Source organism: Pteropus alecto, unplaced genomic scaffold, assembly GCF_000325575.1.
Source record: "Pteropus alecto unplaced genomic scaffold, ASM32557v1 scaffold90, whole genome shotgun sequence".
NCBI classification, from domain to species: domain Eukaryota; kingdom Metazoa; phylum Chordata; class Mammalia; order Chiroptera; family Pteropodidae; genus Pteropus; species Pteropus alecto.
The window spans coordinates 868,835-874,965 of NW_006429894.1; positions in this window are offsets into that span (position 1 = coordinate 868,835).

Here is a 6,131-nt window from a genome sequence, read left to right on the forward strand (position 1 = left end):
CCTCTCTCCCCCTCCCCCCCACTCTGTCGCCCTCTCCCGGTACCAGCTGGACTGTCATCCTTACTTGGGTTTTGGTGAAAACACGCATAAAACACCCAAGATGCCTTGGTCGTGGCGACCGTGCTTCACAGCAGATCCCGGACCTGCGTTTCCCCTCCTGACAAGGAAGGATGTTGGGAGCAGGAGCCCCAAAGTCCCTAACACCTTCTGGGTCCTCCGTCTGGTGGGTCACTCCTGCCGTATCTTCATGTTCGTAGCCAAAGACGCGATTTCCCCGCTCGCAGGAGCCTCTGGCAGGCGGCACGGAGAAGAGCAGAATGCGAAGCACAGACGTCCACGGCGTGGCATTTCTCTGACAGGTTTCGTGGCCTGTAGAATTAGAGCTGATGGCGGACACTGCTTTACCTTCCTGTGGCCGGAATTTACTTAGGCCACATGCTCCCCATTCACGTGTTAAACATAAAACCAGAGGCAAAAACAGCGTTCGCCCGTCTCTCACGGGCGGGTTAAGAGTGACCCGTCTGGGGAACTGGTCTCGGCGTCACTGGCCGTTTCGTTGTTTGCTGACCGTGAGGGTTTTAGCGTGAAAGCCAGCGCCGTCGGCAGCAACGTCTTCAGCCGTGACGGCCAGCGGTGTAGTATTCAGCGCTGTGCACAGCAGTCAGCGTCGTTGCCTCCTGTGACGGTCAGAGGAGACGGCGAATCGCAAAGCCGTGGTCACTTCAGCGCCTGTCTGGGTAGCTGCCGGTAGGAGGATTTTTCACCTTGAGAAGCTGGCGACGGTGACAGTGGCCGAGCTGTGCAGGGCCGTCAGTCACCTCTGTGTCCGTGTGTGGATTAGAGCTCACGCGTCACACAGTCACAGCGCCCAGCCGCCGTCTTGGCGGTGGGTGCTCCAGGGAAGAACCTGTCCTCATCCCCCAGCCCCCACCCGTCCCGTGCTCGAATGGCTGCAGGAAGGAGGGGGACGGGCCCCGGGGGACGGGCCGAGGGGGATGCTGCAGAAAGCCGTCCTCGTTCTTGCGTCGAATTCAACACTGTTTTGAGTTTCTGCTGGGAGCCGGGCATTGTTTCAGGGGTTGGGGGCACTGGCGTGAACAGGGCAGAAGCTGTGCCCTGCTCGGGGGTGCGGGGAGGGGACAGACAAGAAGGAAGGAAAGCTACACGATATAGCCAGAGCCAGGGGAGCTGGCGCTGAGAAGGGAAGGCAGAGTGAGGCGGTGGAGACTGCCGGCCGGGGCGGGCGGTGCTGGTCTGGACGAGGCTTCAGGTCACCTGGGGCCCGTCGGCCTCCTCGTCAGTCAGATCCGGGGGAGCCCCGGGGGAGGCCGGTCCGGACGGCGGCTGGGTCCCTCCACTGCAGAAGCCGGCGAGTGTGCCTGGGGCGGAGCGGGCCGGGAGAGGATGGGACAGGGATGGGACAGTGGCCCAGTCCCGTGAGGCCTGTCGGTTACGGCGAGGCCATCCGTCAGCTTTTGTTTTGAGTGAGCTAGGAGGCCGCGGAGGTTTTGGCATGGAGCAGGGGCAGCACCCGGCGCTAAGGGAGCTTTCCCAGCGCGTTGCAGGCTGGGGAAGGGACACGGGGCGGACAGGGACGGGTCTGCGCCTTCCACCACGGTGGCCACCAGCTGCGGTGGCTCTCAACGTAAACGAATCGTGAGAAATCGAGGTGATTGACTTAACATACACAGCAAATTAATGTAATTAAGGTGAATTAATTAACATTCTAAAAAGTTAAAATTTCACATCCTGCATCGCACAGCCCGCACAGCCCACGTTTCAAGTGCTCGGTAGCCACATGTAGCTGGCGGCAGCTGCATGGGGACAGTGAGTGTAGGTCATTTGCCTCGTCACAGGAAGCCCTACTGGATGGGCCGACGAGTCTCGAGGGCCTTTGTGGGGACTTTGGCTGTTACTCGGGGTAAGTGGAAGCCTCTGGGAGGTGAAGGCACAGGAGGGACATGCTCCGAGTTATGACTGCAGAAGGCCCCTTGGGCTGCCGTGTTGAGGACAAACTGTGCGGGGCAGGGTTGGCAGCTGGGGACCATCCGTCATCTCCGTGAGAGGTGACTGTGTCTTGGACGAGGTGGGCGCCGAGCGGCCCATGAGAAATGCTTGGATTTTGAATGTTTTGAAGACAGAATCAGTAGGCTGATGTGTGGTTTGGGACATGAGAAATGCGTGTGGGTGGTGACGGGGACAGGAGGCAGAGCTCGGGAGGGGACCCCCTTCTCATCCAGGCTCATCCAGCGGGAGCATGGGCTGGGCGGGGGCGGGGGCAGGACCAGGGCGGTCCACGGAGCCCTCACGGGGAAAGACCAGCAGGCAGCCATCAAGTCACCTCGGGCAGAGGGAGGGAAGGTGTGGCGGAAGTTTAAGGTGGAGAGGGTCTCTAAGCATTTAAAAGAGGAACGAAGTGCAATGGCTGTTAGTCAGTGTCAAGGGCCCATTCAGAATGGGTGACCTTGACCTTCTGCAGCGGAGAGCGCGGCTCACGTGCAGGCTGATGCAGGGGTGGGGAGAGGTGGGAGTCCACATGCCTTCCTGGACGGATCTGTGGGAAACACGGGGATGCGGGGGGGACAGGGACGTCAGGAAGGGCTCGTGGCAGATCACGGAGACTAAGCTGCCTGCGGAGGACGGTGAAGAGCAGAGGTCGGCGCACGGGTTGAAAGCACAGGGCTCCGAGCGTGGGGGCGGGCACGTCACTAAGAACTGTGGAGCACCGAACACCGGGGGAGTCCGAACGGGAGACGGTCGAGTCGCTCATTTCGCGGGTGGTGACAAGACCAGGGCTTCGAAACCCGTGCCGATGCACCTTCGTGAGACGCTGCCTTGCTGAGTCCCACGTCTGTCCGACACCGTCTCACTGTGGGTCATGTCTGAGCAGGTTTGGTCACCAGGAGGAGGGGTTGGGGAGCCAGCTGGCAGCGTAAAGTGGGCCTGGAGGACGTGAACTTAAAGTTCCTCCTGTCTGTACTCGGTGACTTGATGGCCGCCTGCTCGTCTTTCCCCACACGCTGACCTTCAGTGCCTCTTGGAATACTGAGCTCTTGGAAAACTGCCTTCTGGATCACACGACGCAGTCTCGAACACGTAGTCATGTGAGTGGCTGTGACAGTGACCGTGTACCCGCGGCGTCTGGGTCCTGGGACCTCTCCCCGGCCCTTCAGCCTCCCCGGCTAACAGGCATATTCTCTCTCTCTCTCTCTCTCTCTCTCTCTCTCTCTCTCTCTCTGTCTCTGTCTGTCTCTCTCTCCCCCCCTCCCTCTCTCTCTCCTCTCTCTCCCTCTCTCTCTCTCTCCTGTGGGCAGGCGCCTGCAGCAGCATGACGGGGGCTCTTGCTGTCGGAATCAGGGATTTGGGGGGACCTGTCCTCCCTGTGAACACTCGAGCACTTTGTTGATCTGTGTCGAGGTGAGATTTGAGATTCCAGGAGGCAGAGCTGCCCCTTCTCCCTCTCCCCCGCCCCCCCATCCCACCTCCCTCTCCAGGGCGGAGGGAGAATTAAGAACAATGGAAGGTGAATTTTTAACAGGACGGGCTAGCTTGAGCTGTGTAGGCTTGACCGATGAACTATGTGGCTGCTTTTAGCTAAAATAACTGTGTTGTTTGCAGGAGTTTTTCTCCTGTGAGTTTTCCAGAGTCATTAGAATGACCTAACTGCCTCACCTGCTGTTTGAACTGGTAGGGACAGAAAACAAAAAGGGTGTTGAAATGCAAACAGACAGTCCTGGGTTCCAGTCCCCTGGCCCTGAGATAAAGCCAACACAGACCTCAAGGTCTCCACGGAGGTCTGTACAGAGGCTCCAGAAAAATCTCTCAAGGCGTATTTCTTTTCATGGGTCGGAGTCCCGAGGTAGGTGAGGAAAACAAAAACAAAATAAAACAAACAAAGGATTTCATACTTGGAATTTGCTCGGTGCCAGTTGAATAGCTAATTGTTTCTTGTTTTCATCCCCCTCCCCCCCTTTTCTGCCTGAATAGATAATCCTTACAAAACGTCTATTCATTCTACGAGTGAAAATTTCAGGAATACTGATACTGACCTTGGCAAGACTAATGGGCTGAGATCGAGTGATGGATTTGTGTGTGTTGTGGCTGACATACATTTTGGTGCGCTGGATGCCGGTTTAAGAATCTTTCAGCACTCGGAAAAGAAGATTTATGGCATTGTATTAGTGAATATAACGAAGGCTTACACTTAGAGATCAAATTATTAAAAGACAACATTATTTTTATAGCTTATTTTTTAGCACAAACTTGATTGTTTTTGTTGCTTCAAGAAAGGACCTGCCTTTCTTTTCTATTTCGGCGTGACCTCTTTAAAGGAGATGTAAACAACTATTTTTTAAGGGAAATAAAAGGAGGCAGTAGAGCCTAGCTAAAAGGACACGCTAGACGAGATTCTTAATTGCTAAATTAAGTTTGTGCTCTTATTTGATTTCTGCTATGAACTAGCTGTGTGACTTTGGGTAAGTTATTTAGCATTTTTTTAAAAAAATGATCATATTAGAATAAGAAATATGTGATAGTGAAAAAAGATATTTCTGAAAGCATTTTAAAGTCCCATAGGAAAAGCACAATCAGAAACCAGCACTGCAACTTTATTCTGGTAGAATAACCTCTTGAGTCCCATACACACAGTCCCTAACTGTTGGCTTTATAAGGTCAGTCCCAGCAGACCGGCCTGTGGCGGTCAGGAGCTCAGCGGGTCCAAGAAAGCGCTAATTCCAACAAACGCAAAACAGCAAATAGTGTAAACAGTAGATGGATTCGAATGCAGCCGGGGCTGAGCAGAGGGCTCTAAAACACTCCCCAGCAAAGTGACGGTGACTGTGGAGACGGCTGGGCTGTGGCCGTGGAGCTCGGCTTCGTCTCGTGGAAAGAGCAAAGGTTGGAGAGTGGAATCTCTTAAATCCAGACATTCTCGTAAAGACCACGTCTGGCAGGCTAACTTTGTTTCTGGCTGCTGGCGGCTGGTGAAGGAGAAAGCCGTCCCCCTAAGGCCTCGCAGCTGGTCTGGTGACGGAGTGAATCGTGCTGCGTCAGCCCTCCCGGGTTCTGAGTTCGAGTCCGGCCGGCCTGTGACTGCCCTGACCAGCCTTCCGCTGCCCTGTGTTGCCTCTTAGAGAAGCACTGAGACCGGTGACTTTCTCAGGGGTTGTGACACTGGGGGGAGGGCGGGGGGGACGGGCGGGCGCTGTGTCCCCACGTGGATGTGAAGGCCAGAGGGTGGCTTCTGCCTTTTGATGGAGAGCCACGCCACCGTGAGGTGACTGGAAGTTGCTGGTCTTTGTGTAAGGATGGGGACGGGGGTGTGATTTCAAAATAGTTTTAAGTTTGAAGTGTTTTGTTCGAACAGTGTGACTCTGGGTCACCGTTGCTCTCTGAAGGTGTTACGGGAAGGGACCAGCTGCCTGCCCGGAGTGGTCGAGTATCCGAGATCAGACTCCGGCTCTGAAATGCGTGTTAAAACCTCGTAACCTGATATGGACGAGGGAGACCACGTGCCTGCGGGCACCGGACGCGTGCTGGGCATGAATACACAGCAAGTCCCCTAGGGACCTTGACTTTTCCCCGCCTTTTTTAAGGAAATTGGTTGAGGAACTGCCCGGTTGCTCACTGTCCCAGGACAGCCATTAAGCCCAGCTTGGGTTTTGGGCTGGACTGCCCGCTGTCACCGCGCGGCGGCTCATTAATCCTGCTCCCCTTTCCAAGAATGCCATGTGTTTTAGCTCCTTTAATGGCGCGGCCAACCTGTCATTGTGACAAAACGTGACTTTAACTCTGCCTTTTCGGAGCTGTTTACGCGGCTTCCCCGCCAGCGCTGCGGTCCTCGCGGTTTCCCCACCCGCGTCCACCCTCCTCCTCCGAGCCCGTGACAACTGTGCTATAGTCCCGGCCTCCAGCGCTATCATTTCCGTCGTATCTGTTTTCCATTTTTTTAATGAGATAAACCACCGGCGTTGAGGTCAGAGGGGGCACATCTGGGGGGTGTGGGTGCAGGGGGACCCCAGCGGGGATGTGTGGGTGCAGGGGGACCCCAGTAGAGGGTGTGGGTGCAGGGGGACCCCAGTAGAGGGTGTGGGTGCAGGGGGACCTCAGCGGGGGGTGTGGGTGCAGGGGGA